Below are 12,711 nucleotides of genomic sequence, written 5' to 3' on the forward strand. Positions count from 1 at the left end.
AAACAGAAGTATGTGCAACCATATGTTGGACATAATGAATTTGTAAGGAATATATCTAAAGAAACTCTCCGGTTCTAAGCTATCCGTTGAAGCAAACAACCTCGTGTCTTACTTTAATCAGTGAATTTACAGCACCGTACCCCCTTTTTCATGTGTTTGCATTTACCAATGTTATCTTCTTCTCACAGATGGAAGAACTGGAGGAACAGGGATGTGAAGTTGTCTGCTCAGAGCTATATAAGAGGCCAGCGACAAATCCAGGAATAGAAGCTAAGTTGCAGTCTAATATGCTAATCAACGAGGAATTTTGCCTTCTGATACTGCAATGAGGTATACCATAACATTATCTGTATATTAATAATTTACCCAAGAGGAACACCCTTGAATGTGTATGCTGCCTATACTCTTCTTGTAAATAAATCAAAAGAATTATTTGAATTCTAATTCTGAATTGAATTTCTAACACTTTTCTTTTTACTAGACATTTTTTTCACAAATATTTCTTCATAAATCATGCTCAAAACATACAGTTCTCAAAATCTAATTTAGTGTAATGGCCACAAGCTACTGTCCCAAAATATCCCCATGTAGCTTTAATAATTCAGATTTCTAGGTTTTTCAGAGTCCAACTTTAGCATTTTCTTCAGGGTCTTGAGCATCTACGCTTCAGCTTGCCTTTACAGAAAACTCTGGGTAGTTAGCATCTCAGAAAAAGGAAATACAGTTGTGTATTCCCAGCGAGGATGTTCTTAGCATTGGAAATCACTTTGGGAAATATTGCAGTAAATATGCTGGAAGCATCAAAAGCTCAAGTCTGGATCCAGTTTAGCTGGAGGCTTCTCCTGTAGACTGAGACAACAGAAGTGCCGAGGGTATGGAAACCCATTACAGATCCTAATGCTGCCTGGTGTATTTGGAGTATTTGTCACAGTTTTGGCAAAGGCACAACTTGCTTTCTGTCCCTCCTAGCTATGTCCTCCCATACCGGGTGAGGGACATGTACACAATGCTTCTCTTTGAGATGCTAATCTTTTGGGGTGTTAAGCACCAATAATAGAGCCAGCAGCTGGTTTTGCTTGCACTGGAGGGTTTGAAGCAGCACAGCAGCTTTTTGCATAGGATAGGAAGGGTTTTCTTCTGGCTTTCATATCAATTTGACATATCCATGCTGTGGGCTTCTCAAAATAGTTCTAGACTCTAGCACTGAAACACCATTCTCAGAGTCTGTTGGAGGTAGCTGGTAACTTGGTGATTTAATAAGAGCGAATATTAAATCAGAATGGAAAATTATATTGCTTATACAACATGCTCCTTATAGTATCTTTGCATTTCCAAATCTTTATTATCAACAGTTTGGCTGGCATCAGTGACGAGCTTGCTCAAAGACTATGGTCAGGTTAGCTGCTACCGAACCTACAATGTATCTGTAATTCATCCATGCTTCTCCCACCAGCAGGTGTCATTCTGGAAAAAGGAAAATATTGTAAATCCCAGAACTGGAGAATTTGGCTGTGACAAAGAAGAAAAAAAAAGTTCACTTAAAATACAGCTTTTGAAGGATACTTTAAATAAAAACCAAGACAAAGTTGGCTGGTCTGCATGAAGCACAGCCTATCAGAATATTTTCTCAGAATCTTTGCACTGTGTAATCCTGCCATGTAACAAACAAAGGGCAGAGGATGAGTAAGGCAAACCAATGCCCAGTTAAAGCTGTCTTCTGCCTTCTGCTGTTCTCTCTGGCATCTTCACCACTGTGTACTCACCCCCCATGACTATAAAAACGGTGATAATCATCAATTTTTATGATGGGCTTTGGGCTGTAGATGACATGCACAATTAAGGCGATGAATTCAGATCTCATTTACTTCGAGGAAAGCTTGAAGTAATCTCATTGAAGTAACTGAAATCAGCAGACTTACTTGGGATTTAGTCTGAAGTAACCGCAAGTAGTATTTCACTTTCTACTTTATAAATAAATCTTGAGCAGAAAAGATTCACATAATCATTTTAATGTCTGTTGTAATACTTATGTCATCCCTTAAGTGTTCATCTGGCTATTAGCTGCAGCCTCCTCTAATATGAAGAGATTATTTTTGATTTCTGAAAATCACGCTGAGAAAGCTGTGCCTGAGCTATGAAGAACCAAGATTCTTCTGGTTTGTTGCTGGGTACTTGTGACCTACTGAATCTGATCTTCTGTCTGTTAAAACCAAACTTGCCATGAAATCCACGCAGTAGGTGTGTTGCCCACCCTATATCCCAATGGAGGTTTGTTCCAACCCGTGACAGTTCTGATGATTATAAATAGTTTTCTGTCTTTCAGCCTAAATTTCATAGAACCATGGAATGGTTCAGGTTGGAAGGGACTTTAAGGACCATCCAGTCCCACCCCCCTGCCATGGGCAGGGACACCTCCCACCAGACCAGGTTGCCCAAAGCCCCATCCAGCCTGGCCTTGAGCACCTCCAGGGATGGGGCAGCCACAGCTTCTCTGGGCAACCTGTGCCAGGGCCTCACCACCCTCTGAGTGAAGAATTTCTTCCTAATATCTAATCTAAACCTATCCTCATTTAGTTTAAAGCTGTTACCCCTTGTCCTATTGCTACATTCCCTGACACAGAGTCCCTCCCCAGCTTTCCTGTAGGCCTCTTTAGGTTCTGGGAGGAATTTATTCAGGAGGAAGAGAAGAGTACAAGCTCCAAGACTTGGCTGTGAGGAACACATTAAGATGGGAATTAATTTTATGTTTTTAGAATTTGTAATTACAATGAAGTGATATGAAATAATTGTGGTGTAGGCAGCCATTTCTTTTTCAATAAGTTATTTAAATACAAATGTCACAATGCTTTTCTTGTGAACAGTATCAAACACTTGGTTGCTGAATTATAAAAAATAGTATGTAAACTTAGAATCAAAAACTTTAGAATAGTTAAAAGCAGTAGACTTGGGCTTACATGGAGCCTGTATTAGTGTTTTCTGACTTCTTGAGTATTTAACTAAAAATGTAGCAGTCTTCTATAATTTGAATTAAAAAAGTAAAAAATTGTGAATTTGACTAGTTCATTATGCACTTTATTTTCATGGAACCTAGGTGATGAGCAGTGATTGTCTACAACTGTTTTCTATATAGTAAAGTATGGGATTTAGTCTGCATATCAAAGCAAAATTATATCTTTGGAGTCTTTACAGTGAATTTTTCATGTTTTTAGTTAAGTGATCATATCATATTTATTATTATTATTATTATTATTTTTACTTTATGCTTTATTTTATTAATTTTGGAAGAAATTCATGTGCCTAGACATAGCCCTCCTGTGTCATTTTGGAGCCCTTGGGGAGTCCCAGCTGGTCTCTTGCTGATGGTTCAAAAGTGAGGGTCTCCTGTAGGCCCCACATTGTCTCTGCCACCCCAGTGCAGATGCCCTGGATACTCCAGGTTGTTCCAGAGAGCATTGGGTATGTTCTTGTAGGTATCTGAATTTCTCCTTTAGATACGGCTGTAGAAAACCACCATAAAAAATAATATGACCCTACAAAGGCTTAACAAAATTAAAGATGGCACAGCTGTGAAAGTAATTCCATCCAAGGTGTTTTATTCAAGTTTAACAAGGCATAGAGGCAGGAAAGTAATTCCGTATCTAGCAAGTAGAAGGTTATTGTGTTTAACAGGATACCATCAAGAGTCTGCTTTGAATTATGGTGGTTGAGCTGAACCTGTGCACGAGTAGGGAGCCGCTGATACTTCGGGTGTGGACCAAAGCGGGCAAGAAGAGAGGCTGCAAGAACTGTGTGCTTGGGGCAATGAATGCTTAATCTTTCCCTTCTAGATAATGCATCCAGGTCCTGGCTAAGAAAATGAGGTTTTCCATCAGGAACGTTGCGGTCTGATGTTCAAAACTTGTCGTGCGTCTGGTAAAAGTGAGCATAATTCTTCAGTTTTGTGCATGATGCAGCAAGCTAATTTCACTGAAGAAAGTGGTAACTTCAGGTACCGGGGCACTCAGCTACAGGGAATTAGAGAAATACAAGCAGTAATTACAAACCTATGTTAATCAGGTCCATTTTTGATGGTCTACTGAATAGGAGGGAAGTTAAAAACCTTGAATATATTAGTTAGTGTAGTTATATAGGAATTGTACAATGCTGGGTTGAGTGTTACTGAAATGTTCTTTTAGAACAAGAACAATTTGTTTTTTGTATAACCTATAAAAAGTATATATTGCATAAGTATAAAATATATAACTGATCTTATAATAAAACTAAAGCTATTGGAAGGTAGCAAATTCTGGATAGAATTCACCACAGACACTAATTAGCGTTGTATAGACAGAGAAGACTTTCCGATGAGCTGTTTTTTATGAGACATTACCATTACATTCAACAGGAATTTGGACTATATTTTTAGAAGTTTAAAACATTGAATTATTACAGAAAAAGGCATGGTGCAGGGTGACTTACAAAGCAATCAGAAAATCTGATTTAATAATGTACAACATTAATTTTGTTGTTTGTGAATGAAGCAGAAGAATTCTTCTTGTTTAGTATATTAATTTATGTTTAAATCTGTATCAACCTTTTTCAGGATGAACCCCCAAGGCATGGCTGCAGTGGCTGTGTGAAACAAGAAACAGATACCCTTTTTGTGTCACTCGTTTCACTGATCACCAGGACTCTGAGCCAGGGTGAAGGTGGAGGAAGACTCCTACAGAGAACCAGGAACGGTTTGTCCTTTTAGAAGGGAGTAATGGCATTTTTAAAGTTTTTACCAAATACCAGGACATGTGATAAAATTTTATGGTTGAGAATTAATCAAAAGACCATGAAATAGGATAGAATGCACATTACAGAAAGCCTTGGAGAGCTAAAACCTAAGCACCCTGAAATCTGTGACCAAGTCCACAGGACACCTCTTGAGTTATTGCAACCACCTCCAATGACTGCTATTTTTTATATAATTTACCAGCCCCAGTAAACTCCCCCAGACAGACTGGGAAAAGATATTCCTTCTATCAATTTCAGTCCAGAGGAAGACTCCAGATGTATTCTGGGTAGTGAAATATTTGGTTCATGGAATTAGCTACAGAACTCAGATCTGAAAAAAAACAAGCAGTGTAAATTTGCACCTTGGAGGTGGTACATGTTTTGGAAAGGATGGTTCCAAAGATAATGTGCCTGTATCTAAACTCTGTTACCTGCAACATACAGATTTACAGTTTTATCTCTATTAAATAACACGTCTGTGTGCTGAAACGTGAAATGTATAATTAAAATAATGACTGTAACTATAGACCTATGTAAATATTTTCTAGATCATATGTGTAAATATTAAAGAACTTGTTTAATTTCTAGGGATTACAGACAACACTTTAAAATTTTACACAGTCCCCCCCTCATGAGTTTTTTATATAATTACCAGTTAAGAGATAATCCATCTATTTGCTTTTTAAAATATTTGCAGTTGTGTTAAATTTTACTGAGGAGCAATTTAGTTTTCTTGTTGTTTGAACAAGAAGTCCCCGAGTATTTGTCCCAAATACCAATATTTTCACTCTGCTGGCAGCTGTATATTTGTGGTCACCCTTCGGCAATGTATGTGAAGAATGCATACAGTGGCAGTGCCTCTTCAAGAGAGTACCAGGAGGAAAATTGTATGTGGTCAACCCACACGTAATTTGTTCTCCTTAGTGGAGGTCTCACATGTAGAGCACTTAAATGACACTTTTTGTTTCTGGATAAGATGAAGGTAACTGATAGAAACCATTCAAAAGCCTCTTGGGCTGTTGCTTACGTTCCCTGAAATGGGCTAAAGAGAACAGCTCTTTGGAGACACAGCTTTACATTGAACATATGCAGGGCTGTGTCATTATTAATTCTGCAAATGTGTTTACAATGGTTAGGTAAAATATTTAGTTACTATTTAAATATTTTGATGTATTATAGCTCATACCCGAATTTCAGATGTCTACTGCACTTAACATTTCCAATTTAAATAACCGGTTTCATTAAGGTTTTTAGTGATACAAATTAATAACAAAAGGCAGTTAATGCAGAGTACGGTTATGAAACCAACATACATGTGGTTTAAATTTAAAGAATTAAATGTTAGCATTTCCCTATAGAGAAAGGTTATTTGGGCAATGGTGTACTGACATTATCACCACCCACGGAGAAGGGGACCTGTTGATCCTATTGGTTAAGCAGAAATTCAAAAACGGAAGAAATGTCAGTCTAGAGGGTTTGCTTGGTGTGAGTGAATCACACAGGAAAAATGCTGATACCTAGAGTAGCTGCAGTGACCTTCTTTGATGGTTAGAAAGAGAAATAATCACACAGGATTTTTTGTCAAAGTTAGAAGGTTTAGATTGCTTGCTGGCTAAAATCGGCCTTGGTTATTAATATAGTGGAAAGTTAAATGATGAGCATGGAAATATGATAATAAGTGCTGTTGTAAATGAGACAGAAATGATTTTCTGTGGCTGGTAAGAATGGTAATCCAATGGGTTAACCATTGGGCTGGTGGGCTGCTAAGAAAATAAATGTGCAAAGTGGGTAAAATAAAGGATAAAAGTATGTTTATGTAGGCGTTTCTTCAAAGCTTCTTCAGTAAGGTGTTTCTGGACACTCTGCTGTACTGCTTTGGACAAGTCATGTCTGTTAAAATAAAAGTAAGGAAACAGCTTTTGTTTTAGCAATAAATACCGCCAGCTGTACCTCTGGATTTCTGCCTTTGCGTTTTTATTATAATTTTAGTGGGCCTAGCTAGAAACCAATCTATTAGAGAGAGCAATTACTAATTTGGCACTATTTAATATTAGTTTAATCCAACAATGATGTTTTCACCTATTATTCCTGGAAGAAAATGCATGAAGTTGTGTGGTTTGGGGTAGTTTTGTGCGGATATGGGACCGCACAGAGAAGGCAGGTCTCAGCACCAGTGCACGTAAGGAAAGCTTGTCTCTGACCCTCAGGCTGACAGCTTGAAAATGGTCCAGATTGAAACCCAGGCTGCCAGTACTCTGCACTCTGGCGTTTGAAAATTTCTGGGCGAGACTTAGTTTCAGTCTGAAGAGTCAAAATAAAGTGGTTTACACTCAGTTTTGCTTTGTTTGAAGCTAAAACTCAAAGCAAAACTCCTGGTGTATAGATCTGTACGTGGCAGAACATAAGAAAGTGATCCCGAGAGCTCTGCAAACTGAGCAAGCTAGTTTCACTTAGCTCTCAAAATAATCCCCATTTTGCAAGTTCACTTTTCAATTGCACATGTGCGAGATGTCAAAAATGAGCTGGTTTCGCTACCCCAGGGGTAGTGCAGCTCCAAAGCATCACTCAGTCAGAGGAAGGTCTCGTGTGCTCACTCTCTGTTTCAGCTGATACTTTGGATGTCTGTCAAGAGATGAAAGTTTCTCTGTCCCAGGCTGGTTACGTTTAGCTTTTGTTCATCTGTAAGACAAGGGATTTGGGGTAAGGCCCAAATCCCAGTCCGTATGTTTTCATATCCAGCTCTAAACTTGTTTCCTAAATCTCTGGTAATGCTCTAAATGGCACCCAGTCCTCAAACGGCAGGAGTCACTTACTTCACCTCTGGGAGGTCATCCAAGGATTCACGTATGTTAAGTTGAAGGCCTGATGTTGCAGAGATGCTGAACATCTGCTGCTCTCCCTAGCTAGCATGGGAGCTGCAGGTACTCAGGCCGTTGTCAACGTCAGATCTTCGTTCCCTAGGCACTCTTATTCAAAAGGAAGCAATGAGCAACCCTCCGGTCTGCTTTATTGTTTTGTAAAAATGTGGTGCAACTGGCTGGAAGCAAACCTATGAGCTGCACCCAGACAGCGACACTTCTAGCAGAGCATTGCTGAGCTTGGGAGCTCGTTCTGCTCGGGGTGCCTCTGTTTACTCATCAGCTGATCCACTTCTTTCCTCGGTTTCCAAAAAATACTGAGAGACTGCCCTCCTTAGCTTCTAAAATGACCACTGATGGGAAGGCGAGGTCTCGGCAGTAGTGAGGCTGAGTCAGCTTCTAGATGCAGATCTCAGACTCTGGCAGCTCTGTTAAGAAGGAAGGACTAGAGCGATGTTCAAAAGAAATGTAGTATCAGATCATCAGTGATCTCCGGTGCATATATTTTGCTCATTCAGGAAGCAGAAGTCAAATTCTCATGGCAAGCCAGGACACAGTAAAAATTCAGAGTGCCGGGGAACTGGATGAACTTGAAGATTTAAGGATATCTGGAAATATAGTTCGCAAGCTGGGTTACATGAGGATTATATTGTGAGTGGAATTTACAATATAATGGCTCACCTCTGCACAAGAGTGAGTTTTGTCATGTGTGAGCATACGTTAAAGGAAAAACCATTGGGCTGCTGGTGGAAAGCAAATATTATGTGGCTCTGAATCTCACTTGGTATTTTAAACCATAGGAGTTTCAGATTTGAGTCATAGTAACTTGTGAGTAAGATATATATATATATATATATATGTACAGAGAGCTTGCAAGCTGTAAGCAAGGCTTCTGCCTTGGGGTTATTTTCACCTCAAATTGCACATTTGGTCCTCTGTTCTTGTAAATCATTGTAGCCTCAATTCAGATTTAGAAGTCAGGTGAGATGCTTCCAAACTTTCAGAAGAAATCGGATCCAGAAACTTTTACAGTCTTCTATTTTCTTCTCTGTTTGGCCACTTTGGTGTCCAGAAGCTCTGGTCCATCTGACATGTTACACTTTTCTCACTCCTCTGCTTCTCTGCACGGCTTCCTGAACAGAGCTGACATCAAGATTCATCTAACTTCTAATTTCCCCCTTCAGAGCTTTCAGCGGCATTGAATCTTTCAGCAGGAGCAGAAACTTTCTTAGCACTGCTCAGAGAGCACCCTCAACCCAGGATCTTCATTGGAACACCCCTCTAGTCAGAGCAAGAGCTGGAGAAGACGGCACATGAGAGTCATCTCATGTGGGGAAAAGTCTCTTTTCTTTTTTTTAATTCAGCACTTTGACTTAAAACATCTAGAGGAGCTATGCAAGGAGTTGCTTGTTGAACAGAAGACTGAAAGGTAGGATTAGAGGCTCTGCTTAAGAGAAAATCTGTCTCAGCCTAGAGAACAATCCCACCACAAAATAAAATTAACTTTAAAAGTAATGAGATTTTCCACTGTTAACTTAATAGCAGCAAACCACATGTTCTAAACAATGTTTTAATTTTTTTTTTGTATAAGGACTCGTTTTTAGTAACAAACCCCAGACTATTAGCCCTGCCATTTTTTCCACTGCTGGAGGAAAACGTGGACTCTTGCTGAGTTATACGGTGAGTATCAGAGATATTTGAATCTGCCACCAATAAAAAGGCCTCTAAGAATGCTAGCATGGAGGAACCAGTTCAAGGTAGAGGAAATGGAAAAATGGTAAAAAGAAGAAACATCTCTTTGGATCTTTAGCTCTGTTATTTTTTAGATTATATTTCTTCTGGGCTCCCAAAATCTTCAGTAACAAACAAGTTTTCTTTTAAAAAGTATTAAGTTATCAAAACATTTGCCAGGTCCTAATATTAAATCCTAGCAGTCAGCAATGTTTAAGTTCAGCCATATCATTTTGCTGAGTAAGTCATGCTAAAACTTAAAGTTTTCCCCTCAAAATGATCTTTCCAAATGAGATTGATATTGTGAGAAAAAAAGAAAAAAGAGAAAAACGCCTTCATCATAAGGAATTATGGAATTAATTTTCTTTATACACTGTGTTTGCACAGGACATTTTTGTTAACTCTTAATAAAAATACCATTCAGCTGCTACTTTCATTGTTTTTATCCTGGGACCAATACAACATTGTCATTATTGGATATAAAGTGCTGTAAAAACAAATCTAATTTGTTAAGTTTATTTTGATAAGAAATAAATATAAAGGTAGTGCATAGTTTGTGTAGTGCTGCTATCATAGGACTCCTGGGTATAATTTATATAAAGAAAATAAAAAAGCATACATAACTTTCTAGTTGATTTCCTTTAACAGGGCTAATTGAAAACAGTTTCTGTTATTTAAAAGTAATTTATTTTAAATATACTTTTTAAAACAAAGTTCTTATTGATATCCATTTTAAGTATAATATTATCTCAGTGTGGGATACAAGTAAAAGGTCAAATCTTGTAGGAGTATTTTCTGTATGACTCAGTTCTGATCACAGATAAACTTATCAGGGAAACCAAATTAGTTAACCTTTTCAGTACCAAAAGCTTGTTTTAACAGGCCACAACTGTTTCTTTCACAAATGCAGCACTTCAAAGCTCATGCTTTTGTTCTGAAACATGAAAAAAGAGTGTGCTAATTTCCCTTTTCTCTATCTGATAACAGGCAAAGGCCGGTGATTTTTAATATGAAATTAGACTAGTTGGGATCCAGTATGTGGGCACACAAAGCGATAAAGTATTGATTTTTCATCAAGGGTTGTTATGCAACAAAAATGCATGATTTTTTACTTCTATGATGCCTTCAATTTATGGACATTATTAAAGAATATGTTTTTTCTTGTCCAGTAGCACAATCCTTCTGTACAGGTCTGATTACTGGAGAGCTGAAACATGCTTTATAAGCAAAATGGCTGCATGGGCACACCTAAAGGAACCTGCCTCTTTCCGTATTTCTTGGTAGGTGCTTCAACTCTTGCCCAGTCAACCCGCTTGTTACATTTCTCAGAAGTCTCTTCAGCTCTGCTTCTTTCCTATTTCCATTGTGGCAATGCCAACAGTTCGATGGCTTGGGTTGCTCCAAAACATTCAGTCGAACTCAATACCAAAACCTGCTCTTCTCTCTTAAAGCCAAATCTGGGGCCATTGAAAGGTTTTTATGGACTTCAGATTTTGCACCACGCTCACGTCTGAGAGAAACCCTCCCAGATGTTAACAAGCCCGTGGCATTCATGAGCTTCATGGCGTTTGTGCTGTCTCACCGCTACCAGCACGATTTAATGTGGTCTTTGGGGGACAGTTTGACTCACTGAGGGCTGTGCCTGCAGACTCACTTCTGCCACCTCTACTCATTTTGCATTGTATTTACTCTCGCTGACGTGCATGGAGAAGTTGTACTCCAGGGGATTAAAAGCGGCAAAGCCCTTCCCCAGACAGCTCCTTGAGAGCTACGTCTCAGACACTATCTGGTGGAGAACTCTTGAGTTGCAGATATTAGCGATATTTCTCCTATTCAGTGATGTTGATGCATTAAGAAAATTCAAGGGTAAAGATATCTAGAAATCTGGTTTTGAAGGTCAAAGCACATGCAGCACTAGCTGAGCTGTAGGAGCGTATTGGTTGTGCACAGCAAAAAGTCAAAACACAAGGCTGTGAGACATGTCCCAGGCTGAACTAGAATGTGCTCGGGGTGGAAATTTTGTCAGCTGTAGTCATACGCAGTGAAACATTCGTCTCATGTTGGCAGTGGCAATGAACTATTTTTTTTTTCTTCCATAATTTACAAAAGATGACCAAGTAGGTAGTTAAAACATTTCAATTCTTCCATGAATGGAATAATTTTACACAGTATTTTCTCAGCAGAAAAATAAGTGGCACTTGGGGAACTATTTTGTCATTCTCACTAAATGTAATTTCATCCAAACAGGCAAAACAATGCAATTATCTGGGCAGATAATGCAGCACACTCCACATACATGGGCAGTGAAGATAATGTTTTATTCCACGAACAGGAGATGGTTCCTTTGGAAAACTTGCTGGGTCACTTTTAATTATTAAAAGAGCAAATTCATGGTTTCCTCACAGAGCAGTCACGCTGTACAGTATTTTCTTTTTTGTTCTATTTAAATTTAGACTGATTAATCAGACTTCCTGGCAGTGGTTATATGAGGAGGATGACTGAGAATTTAGTAGGTGAGTTAATTCTCATTTTTACTATGTCTCAAGAGCCACCCACTTTCCCTTCCCATGACTCGACACCAACAAGCCTTTACAAGTTTTGCAGAGCGACACCAACGTGGTGACCTCCTGCACCCCTCCATCATTTACCCTGGTTTTGCTGCTCCCACTTTGACACATTTCTCACTTTTAGCTCCTCTCACCAGCCCCGCACTCGGGTCACCTCCACACATGCCTGGTGCCAGTGGCTGGGTGGCCGCAGACTCAGTGGGTTGAAGCCCTGAGGTCCCCAGCAAAACCCCACCTCCAGCCCAGTACCCTGGACATGGACATGGTCTTCATGTCCATCAGGGATGGCTCAAACATTGTGTCTTCTGGAGCCCCACGGGCTTGTTTAATGGGTGAGCATTATGAGATGATGAGAAGGAGGGAGAGTCCAGATGTTTCATGGCACCTTTTGACAGATATTTTCAACAATTGTCTTTGTGTTGGAGAAGCACATAAACCCTTTGTGATAAATCTTTCTGGTGCACCTCACAGTTTTGCTGTAAGCTCTCCAATATTTCTACTCCTAAAAAACCCTTCTCATTGGTCTGGGCTTTCTAAATTAAGCACCGCCAAAATGTGGTGGTGCTAAAGGGCCATATGTCCCCACCACCACCCTGGGTCATGGGTGTTCGACGTGCCCAGTGCTGCGCTCTCATCCTGTTTGGGGAGACAGCTTCCAGGATTCAGCACTCAAAATGGAAGAACTTGAAAGCCTAGCAGTGCTATCAAGTGCTAAAATGATCAAATACCATCAAGAGTTGTAGGGAGAGGTGAAAGTTTGGAGCTGGAGAGAGGTTATCTTTTTATTTTTCTTA

General features: G+C 39.3%; 1 long non-coding RNA gene across 14 annotated transcripts in view; it reads left to right on the forward strand.

Annotated features, from left to right (window-relative positions):
• Positions 1–11,824, forward strand: part of LOC310883733 — an 87,789-nt gene extending 75,965 nt beyond the window's left edge. For 13 of the 14 annotated variants that reach the window (XR_014573697.1, XR_014573699.1, XR_014573700.1 and 10 more), the window contains 4 exons: positions 189–330; positions 3,828–3,918; positions 4,583–10,630; positions 11,804–11,818. This is a non-coding gene — a long non-coding RNA (uncharacterized lncRNA). Of the gene's footprint in view, positions 1–188; positions 331–3,827; positions 3,919–4,582; positions 10,631–11,803 lie in introns of all 14 variants that reach the window. The other variant, XR_014573698.1, reaches the window with a different exon arrangement.
• The last annotated feature ends 887 nt before the right edge of the window (positions 11,825–12,711 follow it).

This window comes from Anser anser (assembly GCF_964211835.1).
Source record: "Anser anser genome assembly, chromosome: 1".
Classification (NCBI taxonomy): domain Eukaryota; kingdom Metazoa; phylum Chordata; class Aves; order Anseriformes; family Anatidae; genus Anser; species Anser anser.